Here is a 27,214-nt window from a genome sequence, read left to right as displayed (position 1 = left end):
TACACCGACAAGTGAGAGCGAACATTTTTGTCTCATTCAGGTGGACGTTTTTACCAGGCTGCTCAGCTGCACAGTCTGCAAACATTGCTTGAAAGGTGGTTGGACTGTGCGAGAGAGTACCAAGCTTAGACTGGCGACAAAACTCGAGATCGTGTGCCCTCTTGTGGCACCAGTGAGAAGTCGTGGACATCAACCTGTAAAAAGGACTCGCAGGCTTTCGAAGTCAATGTCCTCGCCATGATGGCTATGAAGCAAATACGAAAGGGGCAAACAGTTCTCAATGATTTTTGAGCTGCAACCAACATCTCTTACAGAGGTCTGCACCACAATACATTTCAATAGCATCTTAAAGAGATGTTCAGGGAGTCAGAGGACCAAGCCTTGGATACGTTTTATGCTAATTCTGCCACAGCAGTGATTACCGCGTATAAGCAAATGGACCCCAGCTATTGCAAAGACATGACCAAGGTGTACAATGGAATGTGGCACAAGCGTAGGCACACATCTCACATTGGAGTAGGATCTATAATTGACTTCCATACAGATCTCATCTTGGATGCCATAGTTCTCTCCAACCACTGCCTTGGGTGCCAAACAGGGCCCAAACCTGGAGATGCAGCATATGACAGCTGGCTACAGCACCCCATCTGCCAGAAGAACACAGATGCAAAATCTGGAAGCATGGAGGTGGAGGCCAACTCTAGTGACGTGGCAGCAATGCAGCATGCAGTGATGGCAACATATCGCCACGTCACATCAACTGACTACGACCCTCACCATGAACTTTTCCCAGAGGGAGCTGAATTGTGATGCCACCATAAAGCTGCAGAGGCAAAGGTTGAGCCAACCCCCAAGCACAATCGCAACCTTCCAGACTACGTTGCTGCAGCTATGCTGCCTGTCTACCAACAGCTTTCACAGGAGTCTCTTCTCCAGCGCTGCATGGGAGCGAAGACTCAGAATGTGTCGGGGTCATTGCCGTAGAAACAGCACTGCATGAAGAGATGCTGCGCTACAATGCCGGCTGGTGTAAAGCAACTGAAGTGACTTTAGTCTCTGTTGGACTCCAGCAAGGACACCTAGCCATCTAGTGAGCTCTTGAAAAAGATGCTCCCCTACGCCTGAAAAAAAAAAACACCAAACGGACACCAAGAGAAGATGGAAGTAAGACAGAACAAGAAAAGAGTGCACAAGGACACTTCAAGCTACTCCTCAGGAGCTTTCTAATAAAAACACATGTGTTCAACTTTCAAGGCGTTTTCTCAGAATCGATGTTTTCGCCAGTAGTGGTGCTGAGGAAGGCGATATCTCAAGAACCGCTCATCAGATTTGCGTGCTGTCTTTCTTATTCTGTTCCTGAATGACTTTGCCAGGGTGTAACAAGCTTTTTTTTTGGAAGCCCGTGAAGTTAAATTATAATCAATTAATTTTTGATGAATGTGGTCATTACTGGCTACATCAAATTCAAAGTTGTGTTAAAACTTTTTGGAGGGGAAATTTTAAAAATGTGCGTAGTAGCCCTCTGGGATATCTACCAAGGGATCATCACAGTGAATATCAGCTTCCTACAATGTCCTGGGATTTCTCCAGGCTCTTCCTCGGGCATACACATGAACCGCCTAGTTTGACCTCAATAACTCTGCAGCTAAACACAGCTTCATGAAACTTTGCAGTTCCTATTACTTTGGTGGTATGAACATGCCCTGAAAGTTTCATCCGGATATCCTAAAAAATAAAAAAGTTCGGTCTCCAGGGTAGCCTCCCCCTTTAAGTGGATATGGGTTTGGTTTGTTTGTCGCCCCATCCCGTCCATTTCGGAGATTGCGGGTAACGCTACCCCCACACTTTGACAGTGTGCAAGGCATGGGGTAGCAATACATCAAGCAGTAAAGCCCACCATGGTGCAGACAGGTCTACAATCATCACAGCGACTTTTCTGTTCACTGACCCCGTTCAAGAAAGTGAACTAAAATGGTCACTGAAGGTGAAAATAAGAGTGCACAAAGAAAAGACATCACAGTCAAGCCCACAATAGTGAAGAAATTCAGCCTGGCCATCTAGAGCCCACAATAGCACAATCTCTGCAGAGCAGCTGTGTGACAGCAGCGTGAGTGGTGCACTTTTGTTTGAAGCCAGCACGTATGCACTATGTACAGAGGTGCATTGCTGGCATTTTGGCCCAGTCTTCAGGTGCGTTTATATCGATTTTAATTTTTGTAATCTGCATGAAAATCCTACTATATAATATTCCACTTGCATGCACATTTTATTCCACTGGTATGCATTTTTTATATTTCCTACCTCCTGTGTCATATGAGTGTACCCAAATTGCCAGGTATAGGCACTGGGCATGGGATGAGTTTGGACCCGTGGCGCCTTCACGCGGCGGTGCCGCGAACATGTGACGGCCGAGCCAGGCACAGCAGGCGCTGCCGCAAGCTACGTTGATTAGTATTTTCCGTCATTTTTTTCTGTTTTGCGTTACCGAAATACCACGTGAAACCAAATCTGATCAAACATAATGCATTTTTGGGTCACTAACAGTTTCAGACCAAAACTTGACTGAAGCTGGTTAGGCCATTCAATTCAATCGTTTCTCATCGCTTTTTTCAAGTGGAAATACTGTATATGTGCGGTCTGTAGGCAATATACAGTGCTCAGCAACTGAAACACGATACTCGAAGTGCAGGGTCGCCGGCGCATTTTGCACCGACTGTAGCACTGGGGACACCAACCTGATGCATCATGATATACAGCGAAAGTGAGAATCTTTGTGGCACATTGTGACTGCATTTGGTCCCAAGGAGATCACCTAGCGCTCACCTGCGGATTAAAAAAAAAATGTCGGCAGTTGCAGCGCTTCAATCGCTGAGCACTGTACGTACGTTTCCGACACTGCTTTGCTATGGCCTAGTTGTTCTAACATTAATAAAAGAGCCATTTATATACAAGAGCTTCTTGTCCCATGTGAATTGCCTGCCTTTGCCTCCGCAGGTGTAACGGCTCCAGAGCTTGGGCACCGAGGGCAAACACTTTGATTTGTAGTCGACAAGTTTGCCATCTCATCAGTGTATCAGTCTTGAACTCTGGTTGTGTCCGGAACATGACCGTTTGCTGTGCATCGACGACTACCGCAAACGCAGCGACGTGTTCACCACCGACAGTGTTCTGACGGTGTTCACCACCGACGGCTCTCGTAACGCTAAGCTGTGCGAAATGGACCATGACTGAAGACTGGGCTAGTTTATAAGACATTAAGAATGGTGAAGCATTGAAAAGAGAAAAAGAATTACAAAGGACAGAGAACGAAAACTTACTGATGCATGTGCGATCGGCGAAGCAGCTCAAGAAACAGATAAAGGGAGACGTAGGTCTCTTTTTTTTTTGTCCATAATTTTTGTGTTCTTCGCCTATTTACATGATTAAATATGCGACAATGTTAACGGGCACAGCAGAATAAGATCTGGAATATAACTACTGGAGTTCCACATCTCAGTTTGCCGCAGTGAGTTCCATTGACAATGTAATGACAATCCATTGACAATGGCAATTTGCGCTCGTTTTCTGCTTTATATACTACCTGATGCCACGAATGTGATCTGCCTCGTACAAGTGACGACCTTTCTCAAAAGCAGACGCACAGTAACACGTTTTCCGGTACATCAGCCCTTAACACCCACAGTCCGACATCACTAGAAGCACCGAGCGCCTTCGTCCTGTCGTCTGCTTCACATGCCAGTGCTCCGGCAGCTGCCATTCGCGGCCCTGTTCGCCAGCACATCGCTGGCGTGCAGCTGGCGCCTTACGACGGCTGCCCGGTGCCTATAGCTCCAGACATATTTGGTGTGTTAGTGACACTATACAGCAGCTAGAGTGTGTAGGAATTATGGAAACCGATAATTCCACATGTCCAACGGCGCGCCAGAAGACGCAAGTAGAGCAGACTGCTGATATGTGCGCCGACGATGAAGACCAGCTCTACGCACCCTGCCTTCGGTCGCCAGCACCCGACATCTGAAAGACCGCTATCAAGATGGTGGGGACCCGGAGGCGGCTAGCGGGCCGGTATAGCTGTAGGCATCCCCGGGTACGCGCTACGAACAGCGTGGTCCAGCCGTCCTTGGCAGCAGCTCAGCGGACGAATCCCGGAACCGTGATGACAGTGAGCGAACGCCCCTGGAATCGCCGAACGGAGTGTCCCAGCCCACGACCCGCACAGGAGCCACGCAGCATGCTCATCCTGCCACATTTCAACGTGGACCAGCTAGGTGGAGGACCAACTGTCCAGAGTGTACGCGAATGTGGCGCCCTGGCACGAGCAGATGCAGTTGCCCAGCGCCCTCGCCTTGAACATGCCCCGAATTTTCAGAGGGTGCACCCTCCAAGACTTTGGGGCAGCTCACCCCAGCCAACAAATCCCTGGGCAAAATACTGCGGGGCCTGTAGCAGCCTTGTGGTGAACATCGCCCGGCATGAGGCCTCGTGGCTGCACCGGGATAGGGTGAAGGCTCGAGGGGAGGTACGGTTTTTTTTTATTGCTGTTTATTGGCGCAAGGGCCAGGAGGGGAGGTACGGTTCCCCCACCAATACGCAGCTGAATTGCGGGTGCAAATAGAGCAGGATCCGGTGTTCGCGGCTCTCGTGCTAGGCCCGAAACTCCCAGAACCACGGATGGAGGCCATTAACCTTGAGGAGGAAGAAACCCTGAAGGTCGACCTACTGGACCTGTAAGGTAGCAAGAAGCAACAGGTACCTTGAAACCAGGTCACTGTCAGTCTTAAGGTGGGAAGGATGTGGGAATTACAGAAACCAATAATTCCACACATCTAAAGGCGCGCCAGGAGACACAGGTATAGCAGGCGCGCATTGCACGGTTTCCCCGCGCAGGAAGGCCAGGCAGCTTCCCAGCGGGGCGACATGCCTCCTTCACACCGGTCACAGACCACCATGTGCCCGCGAAGCCCCGCGACCATTGGACCTAGCAAAGAAGACGGTAGGGGGCGCTGAAATTGGTGCGACTGGCAAATGCCGGAGAAGGGAGAAGACTGTGACAGTGTTGCCAAATGGTGAAATTCAGCACCAGATTGCGAAAATCTGGTGAAATTTGGGGGCTACTGGTGTTGAGGTACCAGAACAGCTACACCAGACGAAATATGGTGAAAAATGGTGGCAAATCTTGGGAAATGGCTTGTCACTTAAATTACTCGAATTAACAGCATTAATTAATGCACACATTAACATATTGTGGATAAAGTTTCTTGTGATTTCACGACTTTCTGCATATACACCCTGTTCCTATCTATTTATGTTCCTTGTGTGTCTGTTTATTTCACATAGTTTTATTTCTTGTATATACTTCACGTTTGCACTGTAATCAATGTATGAATAGTTGTATTTCGAGCGCTAGTGTTGTATTTTGCATGCACGAGTTTGTCTCCCCCCCCCCCCCTATGTAATACCCTCGCATGAAGGCCCTTAGGGGTATTGTAAAGAAATAAATAAAATAAACACCGCATTGTTAGCCTTTCATCTGCATCCCACAGGTGGTGGAAATTTCTTTCCCACATAAACTTTAAACACTTGGTTATGTATCCTCTAAAGACCCTGCGTGCAACGTATTGCACATTCAGATTTCAGCGCTCCGTAAACAAAATGAGCTAAAAGCGAAACCGAAACAGTCTACAAGCTACAGTAGGGACTGGTAGTGCCATCTGTTGGTATTTTATGCAACTGTAGGCACTGGGTGGCGCTCATGCTAACAAACAAAAATGGCGTCTTTCAGTCCAGAGGCTTTCTATCGACGGCGGCAAGGTAAATCGTTTTCATGTATTTAAAAATGCGCTGATGCTCTTGAATATCGTTTTACGAGCTCATGAAAGACGAAGGTCTCATTCACTATCGTTATTTTTGCCTGCACTTTTCTCTTTTCTTCATCATTTCACTCGTAAATTCAATGTGCAACAGGTTGCACGTCAGGACAATGTTGACTCTTTGCGACTACATTTGGCAGAACTCTTTATCTTGTTTTGCTCTTTCTCTCTATTGAAATTAGGGGTCTATTTGTTACAAATAAATAATAAAACATCGCTTTAGATGCTGCCGATGCCTCTGCCCTCGAAATTCTTGAGAGGATTGCGGCAAATGGGGACAAATCCGACTTGGACTTGTCAGACTCGGAAGATTCCCCGGACGGTGCCAAAGCGAATGAGCAGTGCGACGGAATTCTAGGTAAAATTTTGTGGACCTCGATCTTTAAAATTCTACTGCACCCCACTTCTGTCTCGTTGATACACCGTTATAATTATTGCAGATGAAGAGGAGCAGGATTGCCACTACGATTCGGACACCGATGTCGATGACGGCGATGACGGTGTTTCTAACCCAGTCATGCATTCTCGCGAAAGGTGGCCTCGGAAGCAAGTCTACGCATCCGTCCTTCCCGACCTACCCGAGGTACCGTCGTCCGCTGCCGGCGAAAGAGATGGCTGGTACGCAAATCAGTACTACACAAGGTACATAGATGACCAGGCTTTTGAACTTCTCCACGAAATGACAGAAGTGTCGTACCTCCAGCGCACAGGACGGTCATTGAACTCATCTCCTGGGGAAATGAAGGTGTTCCTTGGAGCGACATTGCTCATGAGCTGCTTAGGTTATCCTCGAGCGAGAATGTATTGGAGCCAAGGAACGCGTGTCGCCGCCGTAGCCGACAAAATAACGAGGGATCGTTTCTTTCTGATGCGATCGAACCTGAAGGTCGTCGACGACCTCGCCGTTTCCGATGGAGAGAAAGAAGCCGATCGGCTATGGAAAGTCCGTCCTCTCCTTAACATCATCAGAAACGCTTGCCTCAAACTGCCATGCTCACCAAACATCTGCGTTGACGAGCAAATTATTCCATTCACCGGTAAGTGCCCAGTCAAGCAGTTCGTTCCTGGGAAGCCCAACCCGACAGGCCTGAAAAACTTCATCTTGGCAAGCCCTCAAGGCCTTGTCCTAGATTTTGAAATCTTTCAGGGGAAAGGGAGCCTCGCACAAAAGAAACAACATGGAATCGGTGCTGCTGTTGTGCTGAAGCTTGCAGAGACTTTGCCGTGTGGAAGCTCGCTGTATTTCGACCGATATTTTACAGGCACACATCTTCTTGAGTCATTGGCTGAAAAGAATATCAGGGGGACAGGGACAATCATGAAATCACATCTTCCGAAAGGGCTGAAACTCAAAGGAGACCGGGAAATGCGTGCGGAAGGTCGTGGGGCAATGTCACAGTGTGTCAGCACTGTCTCTAACATATGCATCACGAACTGGTATGACAACAAACCAATCGTGTTGGCCTCCACCCACGTGGGCATGGAGCCTGTGGATGACTGCACACGATTTTCAAAGCAAGAGCGAAAGAAAGTTGTTGTGAAGAGACCAGCAGTTGTCGCAGAGTACAACACTTACATGGGGGGTGTTGATCTCTGTGACAGAATGTTGAGCTTCTACCCCACTACCATGCGCACAAAGAAGTGGACGATTCGTACCCTCATCTTCATGATGGATGTCGGAGTCGTGAACTCTTGGCTGCTTTACAAGCAAGACCATCAAGAGCTGGGCACCCAGAGAAAAAACATCATGCAACTGCTAGACTTCAAGCTCGAGCTCGCCCATTTTCTGCTTGCCTCTGACAAGGGGTTTTCCTCAACTGAAAGTGATTGCGAGGCTATGCAACTGCGAAAGCCAGCAGTTGTGCCACTTCCCTCACCATCCGTGCGCACACTGAGTGCGTCACACATGCCGGAGATCGTGGACCAAAAGTCCGCAAGCAGGTGTCGGAACCCCGGCTGCTGTGAAAGGACAAAGTTAAGATGCTGCAAGTGTAACCTATTCTTGTGCTTGACAGCTGGCCGCAACTGCTTCAAAGCATTTCACAAGAAATGAGACCAGAGGGGTCAATAAAAGCGTGTGTCTATGACATCATGTTCCACGGGTTTTTTTGACAGCTTAGTCCCAGTGTGCAATATATTGCACATCTGATAACTTTTGAACGCAACGTCATAGAAAATAAAGAATGACATCAGAATTATCTCTGTACGCTGATAAATTCAATTAGTTAAAAAAAAATACTGGTTTTTACTACGTCATGTCTCGGGTCTCAGGAGGGTATACACCTCTAGAGAAATGCATGCTGTGTGAGTCACACTTGTTCTCCTATCCCAACTTGCACAGTCCACTTTCTGCTTCGCCGAATTCTTTGCATGGTTGTGTACTCGTTGGTGCGACCCACGAAATGCCACGAGAGCACCACCGACACTTGGTACACAGATGAATTCCATTCCTTATAGAGTATGAATAGATACCTCGCATAGCACGTGGTAATTAGAAGCGCATCACAGGCTGCATGTACTTTGTTGTCACTACGTCTTGTCTTTTGCACTAATTATATGTCGTGTTGTACGCTATGTTATTATTTATTTTTATATTCCTTTCATTCTTTTCTAGGCTAAAGAAAGTGCATAATGAACCGTCAAAGTGAGCGCAGAAAAGAGAAGAGCGACAGTGATTCCGATGGAGGTGGTGATGCACATAAATGTGTTAAAAGAGCAAGAAAGTCATACAACGGCAGCAGGAAGTATTTGGAATCGTGGGAGAAGGAATTTCCATGGCTGATAAGTGTGGCGTCGGGAAACTCCAAGGCTTCCCTTCTGCAAGCTCTGCCAGAAATGTCTGAAGCCACACCGCAGCACGCAGACAAGGCATGCACAAGTGGCACAACTTAAGGAAATATTAAAGGTGGCATCAACTTCCCAAGTGCTGAACTTTCGGGAAAAAAAATCAAGGTGTGCCGGACAAATTGAAGCACGCTGAGCTGCAACTAGCTGTGGCAACATGCTGCTACTGCTGAACTGCAGCTATTGATCACCTTAGCCAAGTGATTAAAATGAATGGCAGTGGCAGCACCCTCGAGAACCTCCATCTTCTTCACACGAAGTGCACTGCTTTGATAAACTCGGTGATTCACCTTCTCTCAGAGATGAACTTATTTCAGCCATGAAAGGAACAAAAATTTTTGCTCATGGTAGATGAGAGCACTGACGTGGCTGTCGAAAAGCTGGTTGCAGTCTGTATACAATATTTCAGCGAGAAATCTCGCGAAATTTTAACTGCTTTCTTGGGATTCTACCCAGCGGTACAGGCCCTCAGTGAAGCCCTCACTGAATGTCTTCAGAGCACGGTTTGGCATTTACCGATTGAATTGGCAAAGCCTGTGACGGAGCAGTTGTTATGGTGGGGGAACACAATAGTGTATGGTTGCGGATCAAAAAAGGATCTTCCAATTTTGTTCTAAACAAATGTGTGTGCCACTCCTTAGCGCTGGGTGTACAGAAAGCATTTGAAGTTTTGCCTTCTAATTTGGGCTATCTGCCGGCTGAAATTCCAGGCTGGTTTTCGCACAGCACACTGTGACGTAAGAACTACATAAAATTTTTTGCAGCTCTTAGAGAGGAGAATGAGAATGAAAAAAGTCAGTTGAATTTGCCTTTCACGAAGGCATTCGCCACACGGCTTGTTTGAGGGCGCATTATTAAAGGACTTCTTGAAAACTGGGAAGAACTTGAGGCTTACTTCAAGTGTGCCATGCAAGAGAGTACAGAGGAAGCGAGGTATAAAGATTGTATGCTTTACCACATGCAGCACGTCGATGTGAACTACCTTTATTTTTTATATTGTCTCCTATTCTCAAATTTGAAATAATTAATGCACTTTTTCAATCTCTTAATGCTGACCAAGAAAAAATGGATAGAGAGCTTGACGTGCACCACGGAACATTAAAGTCGAGAATCACCAACAAACAGGGGCAATGGCTTTCCATAGCCATGACCGACTGGTGCACGTTTCAGCAATGAGCTTGCTCGTTGCTGCAAGAGTGACGAATCAACCACAGATGAAGTGTCAGCACAAAATATAAAGCTGCGCTGCCAGGATTTTTTATATGCCTTGCTGCAGGAAGTGGAGAACCGCCTTCCTGACAACCAGCAGCTCTTTCAAGGCATCAGTGCCCTTCACCCGTCAAAAGTGGTGTCACCAAATGGGACGCTTTCTATTTCAGCATCTTCCTTTCCGCCACGTCTTGGAAGGAGAGCAAGACATTTTGGCACAATACAGAAAAATCTTGATGCACATCTGGGCAGAAGAAACGATGTTTGATGGCAAAGCTCCAGTTGACTGCACATTATTCGGGACTGGAATATTCAAGTATGAAAACATACTGGGAGACAGACCACACAGAGTTAGCCATCTATGCTTTAGCTTGCCGCTCCTGCCCATTGCGAGCCACAGCGAAGGAAGGACCCCAGTTAAACATCTCGTTCCAATCCTTTATCACACCCTGCCAGGGGCGGATCCAGGTTTTTTCTGAGGGGGGGGGTCAGCTTCTGTCAATGATGATGATGATGATAGTAGCCTTTCTTATTTACGGAAATGCACCGTTTCTGCTCACGATGAACCCGCGTTTTATACGGTTAGCGCAACACCTGTAGCCCGCCGTGGTGGCTCAGTCAGTTAAGGCGTTGCGCTGCTGAGCACGAGATCACGGGATCGAATCCCGGCCGCGGCGGCCGCATTTCGATGGAGGCGAAATGCAAAAACGCCCGTGTGCTTGCGTTGTAGTGCACGTTAAAGAAACCCAGGTGGTCAAGATTAATGCGGAGCCTTCCACTATGGCATGCCTCATAATCAGAACTGGTTTTTGCACGTGAAACCCCAGAAAGAGGAAGACCTATAGCGAAGCCAGGTATCGGTTTCTCCGAGCTTATAGGAAAGGGACGTTACTCAATACAGCCATGTGCTTGGCGGCTGTGCCTGATAATACAGGGTGTTCAAAGCTTTATGGTTTTCTTAAAATTAGGCACTGGGAGGCATGCGATGACCACATGTGCAAATAAGTGGCCAGGTGGGCACAAAGTGAGGTGATAATTATCACTGTGAGCAGCCCAATTAACTAAAATTGAACAATTACTTTTTATCGACTGCAGTAAGTGGGTATGTTTGTATTGAAAACTTAGAGGCAGTTGTGTTTCTACACAGTATCAGCCGGAAGAATTATTCTAGCGTGTCCATGCTCCGAGATATCCGACTCCAAATTTCAATTGTCGTACTGCGCAGAGTTATCGAGTCGACGCGAGAGCGGTTTATGCTTTGTGTTGATGTGGAAGGGAGGCATTTTGAACATTTTTAGGGCATTCAATCTTGATGGGTGAAGTGTTGTCATGAGATTTGTGCATGACAACACCAAACTAGATGTTCAGTTTTTTCTCTAACGCAACTAGCAACGTTGCCGGCCAGGACATCAAATAACAGTACTAGCATTCTTGATCTACTACTAACGACTCGACCAGATTTCGCTACCGCTATCACCTATGCGCCAGGCATCAGTGATCATTCATTACTTTCGTTTTCATTGAATGCACCCTTTCCTAAGGCAAACAAAAAAAAAATGAAAAGGATACGGGACTACAAGAAAGCCAATTTTGACATGATTAACAGTGAACTAGCACATTTTTTAGACATCTTTTTAAGCAATTTTGATACCCGTTCAGTGCAGTCGAACTGGGATGTGTTTGTAAATGAAGTCGAACGTCTAACAAATAAATATATCCCTAATCGCTTTATCACGTCAAACGCACATGCGCCACGGCACAATACTTATATCAAACGTCTATCTAACCGAAAGAAACGGTTCTATCGAGCTGCCAGATGTTTGCCTACTAACCACCCCAGCCGGGCTGCTTACAAATCTGCATCGGCCATCTACATAGGTGCGCTCAAATCCGCTAAAGATAACTTTCTTACTAACGTTTTGCTGTCTATGTTAGAAACTAACGCAAAAAATTTTTGGCGAGTCATTAACCCACCATCTGACAACCATATTTCCTTGATTGACTCATCCGGTAACCAGATTAGTGAAAACCATTGCGCCACTGTTCTTAATGAATCTTTCATTAAACATTTTTCTGTGGATAGCCATAATGAATTACCTACTGTGAGCTCACACAATTATTTACCTATGTCACCAATGATTGTTGAACCACTTGGCGTCGTACGACTGATTGAAGCACTTAAGAATGATTCTTCTCCTGGCTATGATGGTATTAACACAAAATTTTTGAAAAATACTAGTGCTCACAGTTCCATTATACTAACAAAAATTTTCCAATAGTCACTGGATATGTCTACACTTCCTAGACAATGGAAAATTGGGAAGGTCGTTCCACTGCATAAATCTGGTAATAAAAACTGCTCAACTAATTACCACCCTATTTCTTTAACTAGTATTTGTTGCAAACTGCTCGAGCACATAATATTTACAAACCTAGTCAATTTTTTAGAATCTAATTCATTTTTCACGTCAGCACAGCATGGCTTCCCGAAAACTTATTCATGTGAAACACAGTTAATATCCTTTACGCATCATTTACATCAGATTCTTGATCAATCATCGCTTGCCGACTGCATTTTCCTCGACTTTTCAAAAGCGTTTGATAAGGTTTGCCATAGAGTGTTACTTTACAAACTGCACCAACTAAATCTTGACAGTAACGTCTTTAAATGGATTGCGTGTTTCCTCACTAAGAGATTACAATGTGTTGCTGCAAACGGCCATACTTCTTCTTTTTGCGAAGTTCATTCCGGCGTTCCGCAAGGTTCTGTCTTAGGGCCCCTGTTATTTCTCATTTATATTAATGACCTCTCATCAGTTATATCATCTAACATTCACCTCTTTGCTGATGACTGTGTCATTTTTCGCGAAATTACTAACGATGACGACACTAAGGTATTGCAATCTGAGCTTCGAGCTATATCTAACTGGTGCGCAAAATGGTTAATGGACCTAAATATTAAAAAGTGCAAAGTCATGCGTGTATCTAGAACTTCCACTAGCTCTCCTCTTTATTATCTTAATAACATTCCTTTGGATCCTGTTAACTATTACAAGTACCTAGGAGTTCACATCACGACTAATCTAACTTGGTCGCTACATATTGAGTAGATTATTAACAATGCTAACCGCATGCTTGGCTATTTACGTCGTAACTTTTCTACGGCCCCATGTGGCTTAAAGTTGCAGATTTTTAAGACACTAACACGCCCTAAACTGGAATATGCTACAGCCGTGTGGGACCCAAGCTATGACAATCTTGTAACCTCCATTGAACTCGTCCAGAATAACTCCGTTCGTTTTATATTATGTAATTATGACAGAACTGCGAGCATCTCCGCCATGAAAACTTCCCTAGCACTTCCTTCTTTAGCATCTCGCAGAAAAGTTTCTCGTTTAACACTGTTTCACAAGTTGTATCACCATTCTTTCCTACACGACCAACTACTCCTTCGCCCACAGTACATATCTCGCCGCATCGATCATCATCACAAAGTAGGTATTCCATCATGCAACACAAAGACCTTCTTGAACTCATTTTTGCCTCGTACGTCAAAATAATGGAACGAACTTCCCGCTGACATTGTTAGTATTAACGATAATCACATGTTCCATGATGCATTAGCTAACATTGTATAACTGCGACCTTTATTTGTACGAACTGTACTGATTACTTTTTTTGTTCACTTATTTCTGTGTGCATTGTATAATTACGAGTTTCATTTGTATGAATTAACTGTACTGACAGTTTTTTTTTTTGTTCAACTATTTTTCTGTATAACAACCCACTCCCCTCTGTAATGCCAATTGGCCCTGAGGGTAAAATAAATGAAATGAAATGAAAAGCGGCAGTATGAAATATTCGTTAGCGTAGCTAAAAGGTTGCTGCTGTTGATGGTGCAGTTGTTGCTCTTGATTTCAATAAAACTTAGAATACTTATGGCGTTTTTCACTGGTCGATCTGGAGCGGCCGCCGAAATCCTGGAGCGAGCGCTCGCAATTCACCAACCCTAATCTGCCAGCGAAGAGCGAAAATGCTCCGCGCTGGATCGTACCGGAAGTCTGCGCACACACATCACAAAAATCAACTTCCGCTCTGCATGTTTTAATGGCCACCAAGATCACCGTCCCCCACCAAGCGGAAGTGACGTATCCTTTCGTCCTATTTCCGCCCGAATCCGCGCCTCGGCAGCGGAGCAAGTGAGAGCGATCCGGCGCGGAGCGATTTGATCCGAAACGACCAGTGAAAAGCGCGAACCCGCTCCAGATCGACCAGTGAAATTCGGATTCGCAGCCGTGGAGCAAAAAATCCTGCTCCAGATCGACCAGTGAAAAACGCCATTAAAAATCAGCAGTCACTTTATTTGCGTAGCCCAGGCAAGGACCATTCCCGGTCATCTAGTCACCATTACGCACACGCACTGCCCTCCGGCTTCTCCGCTCGCGCCAATTATCTCGGCATGGCAGCTGCCGCCATCTTTACAGGCTGCGCGGTTGCGTGTTACGACAGCGCTTACGGGCTCCTCGATTTTTTTCATTTCACCAGCCGTGAGGGGAAGGAGGACAGTTATCTTTGCCAATGCCTCCGCCCCGTTGTCAGGCTAAACGCCGCACGCAACAGCCGCGTCACATCAGGGAGGAGCTTTGCACCGATCCTCACTCTCTTGCAAGTTGCATGCGTAATCATGCGAACGACAATTAAAATTTGGAGTTGGATATCTCGGAGCACAGACATACTAGAAAAATTCTTCCAAGTAAAACTGTGTAGAAACACGACGGCCTCTAACTTTTGAATACAAACACACACACTTACTGCAGACAATAAAAAGTTAATTATTCAATTTTAGTTAATTCGGCTGGTAACAGCGATAATTATCATCTCCCTTTGTGTCCCCCTGGCCACATAACTTATTTGCGCAGATGGTCTACACGTGCCTCCCAGTGCCTAATTTTAAGAAAACCATAAAGTTTAATTTTGAACACCCGGTACATCTACCCTGCATTGTTTCTTAAAATAAAATTTGGGACGATCTGTTGCAGGTTCGTTATAAATGCGTAAGCAGGCGTCTGTTTTTGGAGTTCTGTTGGGACACCTTGATTTCCTTAAGAAGATTCTTCGTCTTCGGCTGATACACCTTCGTTTGATTTGGAGCACTAACTGCCCTATACTCAAACAGCCCTCGACTCGAAGCTCTTCCTCCGCTCCTCCTTGTTAAGCACAGCGCCGCCTCTCGACTGATAAAGACGCGACAATTCTAAAGAATTCCCGTGCATGATCATGAAGCTCAGTGACCACTTCTTTGGAGGGATGGCGGTGCTATCTTTCCTCTTGAGTCGAGGTGTTGTGTTGACTAGAGGAGCGTTCGCCCCGCTCCAACGCGGCAACCACTACGCTGGGTGTTTACGATATGCGAATCACCGCGTATGAAGACTCACGACGCCACCTACAAGAACAACGATGTGGCGTGTTAGCCGAGAGCGCGAGCCAGTGTCTTCATGTTTTGTTTCCCACTCGACGTCATCCTTTTACACAAGGAGCGCATCTGCTCCCGTTTCTCTAACCACGCGACGCCATCCTAGGCCCGCGCGCTGGCGTTGGCCGCTGACGTCACGCTCCCCCCTTCGCAGACGCGGCTCAAGGCTTTGCCCCGCTCCGCGAGAACGCCCACTCAGCCAAACGGATCAGGCGGGTTTGAGCCTCCTATGCTTAATGTACGACAATAAAACTGCGAAGTTTCAATGAAAAACTTGTAGCGTACGAACGGGACTGTGCTCGTGCTGGATATTGTCAACGCGTAACTGTGATCAGTTAAAAAAAGTTTAACTACAGTTAAAAAAAGTTGCCTATGCGTAGTTCTTAGTTTAGTGTTATTATTTATATGTGAACACTTCAGCAAGAGATCTCTTTCATTAAGCAGGTTGGTCGGGGAACCGATGACAGCCAATGAGGCAACCGATGACACCCCGAGGGGGAACTAAGTTAATCAGGCGCGAAGGCGCTCGCGCGCACGTCGGCGTGCTTGGCAAAAGGGACGTCCCCTCGTTCATTCGATGCCACCGACGGGACGAGTAGGGCACGGCCAGTCCCAGGAGGTCCAAGGTGTTCATGAGAAAAAATAACTACGGCAACTTCGGGACACCACACCCCTACGGAATACAACTAAGCTTGTGAGCGAGCTAGCTTTACTTCTACATGGCTGCTACCACTGGTACTCGCGAAAAATACTTTTGAAGAATGCTGGTGGCCATATTTTTTGCGACAGAGTCATCCCCCGGTCAGCGAGGGGGCGATGCAGAAATCTGAGGGGGGGGTCAGGACATCCGGACATCCCCCCTGGATCCGCGCCTGCACCCTGCCATTGTTCGCCTCACAATCGACCCTGGCAAACGTCGCGGTCGTAACTAGCCCGCTACCACTTGAATCGACTGGAGCAATAAACGTTGCAGTATTTTGGTATTCTACAGTGTGTTGTGTTTTCTGCTTGTCCTGGTACCGTACTACTACACTATGTGGGTGAAGAAGTTTATGACATTTACTGTTCGCTACCTGATCCTCCCGCAGCCGCAACTGCGTCTACCGTTTCAAGCACCGGTGGCTCCAGCAACGCAACGCCTCTCTACACCACAGCATGCAAGAAGCTCGATGGCTATTTTGCACCCCGAGTGAACACTACCTTCGATATTTACCGCTTCCGTCAAGCAAATGGAAAACGAATCACTCGACGCGTTCTACGCCAGACTACGACAGCTTGTTAGGCACTGTGCTTTCGCCGATGCCGACACCGAAATCAAGAATCAAATCCTACTGTCTACAGTGTCAACACGTCTACGCCGGTATGTCATGCAGCATGACCTCGACTTGCAAGGAATTCTCAAACAAGGCAGGTTGTTTGAAGAGGTCGAGCACAACATCTCCGTGCTCGAGCAAGAATGTCAGCAGTATAAAGAAAACTCAGCGTCTACACTTGCAGTGAACTCCAAGCGCACCTCGCGACCTCATCAGCAGAAGTAATACGGGAAAGCAGCCCTGACAGTGACGAACACATTTTCATGACTTTCTCTCACTGTCACGCAGTTACAGCGTCTCCCCAGGTGGATCACAAACTCAATGGCGAGACCGCCCGTTTTACCATTGACACTGGCGCTACAGTGTCTGTCAATGGTTCGAATAGCTTAAAAAATCATTTGAGCTGTCCAAGATGTCTAAGAAAGTATTTGCTTATGGTGCAAATTCTCCTTTACCGCTACTCGGAAAGTTTGACGTTCTCATCACCTACAAGGGGAGCTCCAAGATGGCTGCGATGTAGCAAAAATAAACTTGTGTGCGTTCCCGACACAATCTGTTGTAATCAGTCATATTACTTGAACTACGACACGTTACAATTACCTATCAACCTATTTTCGTGATCAAAGCTAAGATAATACGGACAATCTCGTAGCTATTGCCAAAAAGTCGGATGCCCTCGCTGGCTTGCCATCTCAAGTAAAATGAGATAAAGGCACCGATAGAAATAAAGTCCACAAAATACAATCTTGTATTGTTCAATCAAGAAGAACAGGACAAGGAAATAACCTGTCTTAGGAAGCAAGTGCAGAAACTAGAAAAGAAATGCTGCGATACCAGTGAGGTTCAACAGCTGAACACCTCGATTAATGAGACAGAGGCCCACAGTAGAAAGCGCAACACGAATTCCGAAATTCCACGACCCTTAAAGAAAATGTTGTGGCAAAGCTTAACGATGTGGCCAACACTGCCGGCCTTCTCGCTCTGAATGAGACAGTTGTTGATGCTACTCACCGGCTACCTTGTAGGCCAAGCAAAGAACCCAGCATCATAGTAGGATTTTCACGCCAATCGATTCATGACTAATTGCTTAAGGGGCCTCGAGTCTTAAGTCATCTACCTCTATTCCTGAGAATTTGACGTCACAAAAACAAACCCTACTTCGCTGCAATGGAGACAGGGCCGCTGTTAACGGAAATGAGTTTGCTTGGCATGCTAACGACCGGGTTCTTGTCAGGCGAGAGGAAGGAAGCCATGTAGTTGTCATTCGTCATTTTGAGGACCTGAAGAAACTTGTCACCACATGAAGCACACACCATTTTAATTATAACTAACTAGTTTTTCTTTTAAAAATGTTCCAATTCAATCCTATGCCGATAGATATAACAAAGCTAAAGAATAATTCCGTGCAATCACGGATAATTTTCAATTGTATTCATGGTAATCTTGCGATAGGAAGGGTAGGCCCAGGGTCTCAGACGTGCAGCGGGGAAGACAATACACACAGAAAACTACTTTACGACAGCAGACAGGGTACAAGCATACATCCACACGTATCAATGAAAGACCCAAATGACCTAAGCATCACAGTCAACTACCGCAGTAATTATGTGTCTCAGTATAACACTCGGGGCGTTTTTCATTCGAAGTGTACACAACCCAGTGTGCCCTAGAATGGAAGTGGAAAGCTTGCGAAGTCGTCGACCACTCACCTTTGCCGTTGCGTCGAACACAGGCGCCAGGCAGCATGTTGCTTTAGTCTTCCAGGACTTGCAAGTAAGCACGTCGTAGATGCTTGCGACAGAAACTTCTCGCCGGGTGCCCCGAGAAGTGTGGAACATTGCGTAATCCTTGCAGTACTGGTGGCACCTGCACAGTGCAACTGCTCAGCACACAGGGTATGAAGCCCCAAGCACCGATCGAAAACAGCAACAGTCATCTACACAACTTCTTCATTTTTCCCTTCAGCTCTTCGGTACACATCACCGGCCCCACCGCAACTGAATCATGACAAATCTACAGTCTGCCCGAAACAAATATGACGAGTTGGAATGTTGTCTTGACTCTGTGTCCATACCACTTCACGTTATGTTACCAAAACCTGGTATTGTTCTGAATTTTTCTTATTAATTTAATTTAATTATGGGGTTTTACGTGCCAAAACCACGATCTGATTATGAGGCACGCTGTAGTGGGGGGCTCTGGAAATGTGGACCAACTGGGGTTCTTTAACGTGCACCTAAATCTAAGTACACAGGTGTTTTCGCATTTCGCCCCCATCGAAATGCGGCCGCCGTGGCCGGGATTCGATCCCGCGTCCTCGTGCTCAGCAGCCCAACACTATAGCCACTGAGCAACCGTGGCGGGTTATGGTATTGTTCTGAAGCGGATATATTTATATGTGCATAAATATGAGTGTTATTTCTTGAACTGTGAATTTAGACGCGGTGAGGACGTCCATGCTGTTCCGAAAGGATATAGACTGTGAGGTGCTAGATAGATTTTCCTGGACTACACCTCATCGTGAAATTCTTTCAATAAGGTCTCGTTCCTATGTAATTGTGGTCTGTTATCGCCCACCTTCTGGTGATTCTAGTAATTTTTCTTCCCTCTTGGATACATTTCTTGAACACATGAATGAACGCAAATACAGTGTTATCCTTGGTGGTGACTTCAATGTTAATCTCCTGTGGAATAGTAAAGTGAGCACCGAATTTTTAACGCTGCTGAATGTCCACCCATGTCACCATGTCAAACATGCTTACTCGTATTACAGCTCAAACACACTGTTTGATCTCGTCATCATGAACAGTCACACATCTAAACTACCATCCGATGTGATAGGTTAGGCTGTCAGAGACCATCTGCCAATTTTTTTGTCTGTCAAACACAATTTTCAGGCGAAAAATACAAAAGTACAGCCCACTTACCAAAATTTAGTAATATGGCCTCATCTAATTTTTGAAATCGCCTATACAACATAGAGTGGAGTGAAGTTTTCACTGAGACGAACCCTAATTCAGCATATAAGTTATTTGAAAAGTTCTTGGACATATATAATGACTCTTTTCCATGTAAAGCCTACAAGCGACCACTGAGAGCCCTCAAGTGGTGGATGATGCACAAATTGTTAAACGGAGAGGGACAGGCTATAAAACAATTTTATCATTACAAAATGCCCTGATGATCTAAATGTCTTTAAAACGTTTCAAAACACTCTTACTAAAGATATTGTAACGCCACACAGGAGCAGCATAGAAGAGGAAGTAGAAGCGGCGCGAGGTTTTTTTGGGCTAATCGGTTGTTTTGGACCATCCCATGTCTTGTCTCCGCTTTTCACTGTAAATAAATCCATTCCTCATCCGTAACAGGTGGTGGACGTGCTGGGTATTGAACGCCCTGGACAACCCAGTCCTCCAAGATCTTCGAAGAAGCAGACGTTTGGCCGGACTACCATCAGAGCCAACAAGCATGGCCACTGCCCAAGCAGGCCGGTCAACGAGCACCAACGAAGAGGGCATCGATCAAGTCAGTCAGCGACCAAGACCACCCAGCTACTGGACGCCGGAACCCCGCATATTCTCAGGTAAAGCAGATGAAGACGTGGATGACTGGCTAAGGCATTACGAAAGAGTAAGCTGCCATAACGGGTGGAGCACACAAGCGCAGCTTGTGAACATTGCATTTTTTTCTCGCCGGCACCGCACTACTTTGGTTTGACAATAATGAACGCGTGCTGACCTCTTGGGAGACATTTATCCATGAATTGAAAGCCTGATTTGGTGATTCGAATTCCAAAAAGAAGAAAGCAGAACACACGCTTTCGCGCAGAGCCCAATTGCCTGTCGAAACCTGTACAACGTATATTGAATAAATATTGAAGCTGTGTGGAATTGTAATCGCGAAGATGTCCGATGAAGACAAAGTAGGACATCTGTTAAAAGGCATTGCTGAAGACGTATACAATTTCCTAATCACGAAAGAAAACCTGAACACCACGTCTGAATTCAGGCAGTAGTGTCGCGCGTTCGAAGCTTTGAAGACCCAGAGGATCTTACCCAAGTTCGGACGCTTGGACAACGTCACCACCGTTGCCAGTATGGACGTCGCTGCCTGCGAGGACATCGCCTCGATCGTGCGTCGAGTGGTTCAAGAGGAGCTAGCGCGACTTCAGGGAGCAGACGCTGCTTATCAGTGCGCGTTTGACGAAGGCATTCCCGACACACCACCATCCTGGTCGCGAGAACATCGCAGCGTGCGCCGACCGCCCCCCATCTGAGGAACCACATTTCACCAACACCAGCTTCCCGTCGGCAAATCTCAGTCGCCGTCAGCCCTCACCTGTCCGACGTGGTATAATGGACTACTACCCAACACCACAACGTGTTGCAGCAGAATACTCGATGCCACGACCAGCTCCTGTGGAATCATACCCGGAACCACGCCTACCTGCTCCATTTACTTTCAATCGGGACCTACCTGTCTGCTATGCCTGCGGTTTCCGTGGACATATTGCGTGCTATTGTTGCCGCCGCCTGCAGCGAGCGCCACGTTTTTCGGCGTACTCAGCTCGTGTGCACGAAGACAAGCCCGCGCCATTTGAAGTTCAACCTCTGCGGCAACAGTGGTCGTACCAGTCGCGCGATGAGTCCCCTGTCTCCGAGCGCAACCTTACACCGCTGCCGACCCGACTGCGCCGTTCGCCATCCCCACGCCGTCATCGGTCGCCTTCCCCGTCACAGCTGGGAAACTAGCTGGTGCGGCTGATGGAGGTGCAGTCGCGGGACGGTCAGACTCGCCAATTCCTCCGTCTGTTGTTATGCTTGAAGAACAAGGTGTGTGTGTGTGTATAGACGGTGTAAATACTGCTGCTCTTGTCGATACTGGTGCCGCTATTTCTATTATGAGCCTGCGCTTCAAAGATCGCTTAGGACAGAAAGTTATGCTGACTGCGGGACTGGAGGGATTTTACTACGGAGCGTGTTGCCAATCGCCATACTTGATGATTTGCAGACTGATCAAGCCGACAGGTTTTCGCTGTCTCAAGACGTGTTCCTGCCTGGTCAGACAGCCATGTTTGTTCCCGTGTGCTCTTCACGTGTCCGGATGGGATCATGCAGCGGTCTTGTCGAGCCAGACCACAACAACGCACTTAAGAAGAATGTGTTGGTCCCTCGCTCTGTTGTTCAAGCCATCGACGGGCATACATTCTTGTGGACTGTGAACGCTTCTACGGAGCCTGTTGCACTGCCCACCGGCCATAAATTGGGAACATATGAAGAGCAAGCCGCAATTGACGTACCAATAGTTGCAGTGGCTTCAGACGTCAGTCGACCATTGCCCAACATTTCGGATGACTTGCGATGCATGATTAACAAGTCGTCTTCCGAGCAAGATGTACTCCTACAAGTGCTTGCCTGCTACACGTCAGTCTTTGATTTTGCTCAACGCGAGCGGTCTCGGATGTTGCCGGAATCCCCCATGCACCACCGACACAGGGTGACACAGGGCAAGCGACTCCGATACGTCAGAAACCCTATCGCATATCTCCCACGGAAGGAAAAGTGATCGCCGAACAGGTCGATGACATGCTGCAGAAAGGCGTTATGCAGAAGTCTTGAAGTCCTCGGCCGCTCCTGTTATACTAGTGAAGAAGAAAGACAACTCATGGAGATTTTGTGTCGACCACCGCCGCCTCAATGCCGTCACCAAAGAAAGACGTGTATCCCTTACCGCGCATTGACGATGCTGTTGACTGTCTCCACTCCGCCTCGTACTTTTCGTCGGTTGACCTTCGGTCCGGGTATTGGCAGATACCGATGCACCCGTCTGACAGAGAAAAGACCGCTTTTGTTACGCCTGACGAACTATTTGAATTTAACATCATGCCATTTGGTTTATGTAATGCCCCAGCAACTTTTGAGCGATTTATGGACTCTGTCCTCCGCAGTCTCAATCAGGAGATCTGTATGTGTTATTTAGATGACGTGATTATTTTCGGCCGCACATTCCACGAGCACAACCAGCGACTCGGCGTTGTTTCCTCAAAGTTTCCTCGACACCATACTTCCTTTTTCACTTAACGAAGATGCTTCTGTCGCGCAGATATTGTGTCGTGCCGAAGAAACACGTCGACTCACCCGGCTCAGAACGCTATCGTCGCATGCCCATGCCAAGGCTCGCTACGACGCACAGCATTCGCCCGTCACATTCGCCACCGGTGATTTCGTGTGGTTGTGGACACCGGTTCGGAAAAGGGGACTTTCCCAAAAGCTCCTCTCCAAGTATTCAGGCCCGTTCGTCATTCTCAAATGCTTCAGTGAAGTGACCTATGTCGTCGCTAAAGTAACAGCTGATAACCGCCGTTCGGGCAAGACGCAAGTTGTGCACGTTGCACGATTGAAACCCGTACCATCATCGCGCACTCTGACTCGCTCGGTGAGCTTCGTCTGCCCCAGAGGAAATTGTAACACCACACAGGAGCAGCATAGAAGAGGAAGTAGAAGCGGCGCAAGGTTTTTTGGGCTGATCGGTTGTTTCGGACCATCCCATGTCTTGTCTCCGCTTTTCACTGTAAATAAATCCATTCCTCATCCGTAACAATATTTATGCTGCTAAAAAACAGCATTACCACAGTCTGTTTACTCTCTCCAGCTAGCATCAGCTCAAAACACACATGGAAATGGAGTTTTAGAACAGGGGCCCCAAACGTTTTGGGGCCCCAAAAAATTGCGTCGAAGCCACTGCGCATGCGCGAGACGCAAACTGTGTTTGGGTTTTGCGTTGGGCACGCTATTTCAGTGATTTAGCGGGAGCCCCAAAAGCTTTGCGTCAGCAAACATGGCGGCACCCATCGAAGCGACGGCTCTAACAGCACCCAACTGGGCTCGATTCGTGGTAAGGTGTGAAGTTCATTACTTAGGAGAAGTGACTACGGTTATCGCTTCCTCTCAACTAACGTGTGTAATGAAGAATGAGTCATTAGACGCCGCTGATTCCGGATTCGAATGTCGATGTCATGGCTCGTAGGCCTAACGTGGATTAGCTTCGCTGGTGAAGGCACGTAACGTTGGTTACTCAAAATTAGGCACAACAAATCGCTTGCTGCTAATAGAATAACCTCTAAATTGTAATTAAATGCAAAAACACAAGTCAAAATTACTCTTATCATAAAATGGTATACTTTATTTTAATATTTATAATAGTGTTTCGTTGATGCCGTAGTGGCGCTGCAAGCGCAAGACGCTATTCGCAAACGCAAAGCCCTATTCTAAAACTCTTCACTCCTGCATGCCTCAACGCTAACACCCGCAAAGCTATTTGGGGCCCTTATTCTAAAACTCTGTCTAAATTCTATATTTGGAAATGTGCAGGAATCAGTGACAATTACTAGAAATGTCATAGAATGCGAGGGACCTGTACTAACCAATACATTTAATTATTACTTTCTGTCGGTCCATCGTCAATGAACTGTGTTGATTTACCAACAATGGCAGCGTTAGAACAACTGCCTAAATCTACCAAGCTCTAATTCTAGTTCCCTAGTCATGAATTTTGTTTTAGTATTGTTTCTATAATCTAGTACATGAACTGACATTTTTGTATTTTTATCTGCGACAAAGCTTTTGTTGCCTAAGTATTTTTGCATGCCCTCTGTGATTATCAATATTGATGAAGGGCATGAATATACCTTCTGGGCGTACATCAACAATGATTTGCATTGCTTTTGTGATCTTCGTGTATTCTATAAGTTCAATGAAATTCAATATACATACCGAATTGCTGCTGGAGAGTGGGATGGCACAGCCGTAATTACAAGCGTGTTTCGCTCCCCGAGCTGCAGATAGTGAAATGTATAATCACTACTTTTAACTATGCTGTTGAGTTTTGGGGGGATTTCCCGTTTGCACTGCCATCATGTTGATTCTTGAGCGTTTACAGCAAATACTAAAGTGGGATGAATGTTCTAAAGATAGGTGGCTGCTACATGCTGTTAAAGTTTGAGACTTCGAGTTGATCTTGCATTTGCAACTTTTCTGCATAAAAAGTGTCACCACGGCTTTGTTGAGTGCACTAGTCTTCGTTTGACAGGCATGATTTCATTAGTACTATTCTCGCACAGCATAATTTTACAAGTGGTAGCAATGTTGCCGCGCTCCCTTTCATCTTGACTGATATTCTCCTATGTACGAGTAACTTTTTTGTGTCATTATTGTGTCTTAGAGTAAGTGTACCATAATTATTATTTGAATGAAATTGCACGAACTTCATTTATTGTGCAAAAATAAAATGATCTTCATAACAGCAACAATATGTATGTTATGTAATATTTGCAAACTCTACCCAGCGCAATTCTGAGTTTAAAATCGCATCTATTAAAGCACCAAGATAAGTACTCACTCATTCCGAAAATGGCATTGTGTTTGTTTTCCCCATAATGCGTCGCGAACCAATCTTTCTGAATTAGAGACTTATCACAGTAAATTGTGGAGATATCAGAAGCGCAGTCACCCGTAGTTTTTAATTCCCGGAATTCTTTAGAAGTGGGAAAACCGATTAGAACAAATGATGGAATGGCTGTTTACAAAATATGACAGTATTTGACGCCGCATGCTTGTACTACCGTATCACCCTGCCTCGAACGGTGCAGAACGAGTGGTACAGACCTTAAAGAACAAATTTAAGACGTCTGGCCCTGGCAATTTCAAAACACAGATTTCCAGGTTCTTCTTTCATTATCGGACAACCCCACATGAAGTAACTGGTCGGCCACCAAGTGAGCTCCTAATAGGGAGAGTGTTCAAGACTCCGTTGGATGTCTTGCGGCCTAGTCTACAAGCATCGGTGCTCTTAAAACAACTGAAACAAGTTTAAAGCTGACAGAGGGTCAGGCAGGCACCATTACTCCAACCAGGAGATAAAGTGTATGCGAGAAACTTCCGCACAGGTGCACCATGGGTACCTGCCAGTGTTTTGGATGTCAATCCACCGTCGGCCCATGTCCTTTATCAAGACGGTTCGACATGGAACCGACACAATGACCACTTGTGCCTTGCGCAGACAGCGCTATTTCGTCCAGCTGGCGCAGAACCTTTTCCTCAACTGGAGCAGCTACCCATCCATTCTCCAGCTCTCCCGGATGTGCTTCATGAGAAAGAACCAGACATGCATCTCCCAGCTGCACCTGACGTGCTACATGAGGAACAATCGCCTGGAAGTGTATCTTGAAGTAGCTGTGCCGTGGACAACCCTGTCACGACTGCACCTTGCGCTCCAAGGTTGCGGCGTAGCACAAGAACTCGAAAACGTGTGATCAAGTACTCCCCGTAGCATGTATATTAAGAGGGGAGGAGTGATACAATGTTGAAGTTGCCGGAATGCAGCGCCCCCAAGCAGCGCTGCCGTTTTGTGTGGCTGCTGCTCCATGCCTAGCGGGCAAGTGATAAGTGGCCGCGGTAGTCGGCGTTCAGACGCATGCGCGTTCATCAAGACTAGGTGTGCTTGGCCTGTTTCTTCAGTGGCTGCGCTTCGCGGGCCAACATGGTTCACATTCACTGAGCCATACGCATTTGTATCATAAAGGAGTACGTTTATCTAGGTCATTACTCACAGGGGACCCTGATCATGATAAAGAAATGAATAGAAGAACAAAATTGGGCTGGAGTGCATACGACAGGCATTACCAAATCCTGACTGGGAGATTACCACTGTCGTTGAAAAGAAAAGTGTACAATCATTGCATTCTACCGGTGCTAACATATGGGGGTTAACAAAGAAGCTGGAGAAAAAGTGAAGGACCGTACAAAAAGCGAGGGAACGAAAAATATAAGGCCTAAAGTCAAGAGACGGGAGGAGAGCGGTGTGGATCAGATAACAAATGGGGATAGCCGATATTCTAGTTAAATTTAAGCGGAAAAAATTGAGCTGGGCAGGCCATGAAATGCGTAGGATGGGTAACCGGTGGACCATTAGAGTTACAGAATGGATACCAAGAGAAGGGAAGCGCAACCGAGAACGGCAGAAAACTAGGGGTGATGAAGTTGAGAAATTTGCAGGCGCAAGTTGGAATCAGCTAGCGCAAGTCAGGGGTAATTGGAGATCACAAGGAGAGGCCTTCGTCCTGCAGTGGACATAAATATAGGCTGATAATGAATTACTACTTACCTCGAACGCCGCAATGCACCAAAACCACCACGATCCACAAGGCAGCGCACCTACGGGCGCCGTACCAGTAATACTTCGCGGTGACATTTTAGCCTAGTGGCGACATTTAGCTTTGCAGTGGAAACACGGCAGTGTCGCTGTAAAGACCAAAATTTTTACCACGTACCCTACTCGGAAAGCCGCACAAAGTTTGCCAAAGAAAGTTCCACACATCACGCACACGTGCGCATTCGACTGCGCGCCAGAAAGAACCAACTGTGCGCACTATTTTTTTTTTTTTTTGGCACTTTGTTGTTTTTAAGCTACAGGAGAGATAGCAATAATTAGGCGTTGACTCAAATGTT

General features: G+C 46.6%; 1 long non-coding RNA gene across 1 annotated transcript; it reads right to left on the bottom strand.

Annotated features, from left to right (window-relative positions):
* Positions 1 to 2,323: 2,323 nt before the first annotated feature.
* LOC125946956 (uncharacterized) lies at positions 2,324 to 27,108 on the bottom strand. Its single transcript, XR_007468022.1, has 3 exons — positions 26,871 to 27,108; positions 18,419 to 18,575; positions 2,324 to 2,439 (listed from the first exon to the last, which is right to left on the bottom strand). It is a non-coding gene; the product is annotated as an uncharacterized LOC125946956 (long non-coding RNA).
* Positions 27,109 to 27,214: the final 106 nt, after the last annotated feature.

The sequence above is a fragment of the Dermacentor silvarum genome, chromosome 7 (genome assembly GCF_013339745.2).
Source record: "Dermacentor silvarum isolate Dsil-2018 chromosome 7, BIME_Dsil_1.4, whole genome shotgun sequence".
NCBI classification, from domain to species: domain Eukaryota; kingdom Metazoa; phylum Arthropoda; class Arachnida; order Ixodida; family Ixodidae; genus Dermacentor; species Dermacentor silvarum.
The sequence above is the reverse complement of the archived record's forward strand: the minus strand, read 5'-3'. Positions and strand labels throughout refer to the sequence as shown.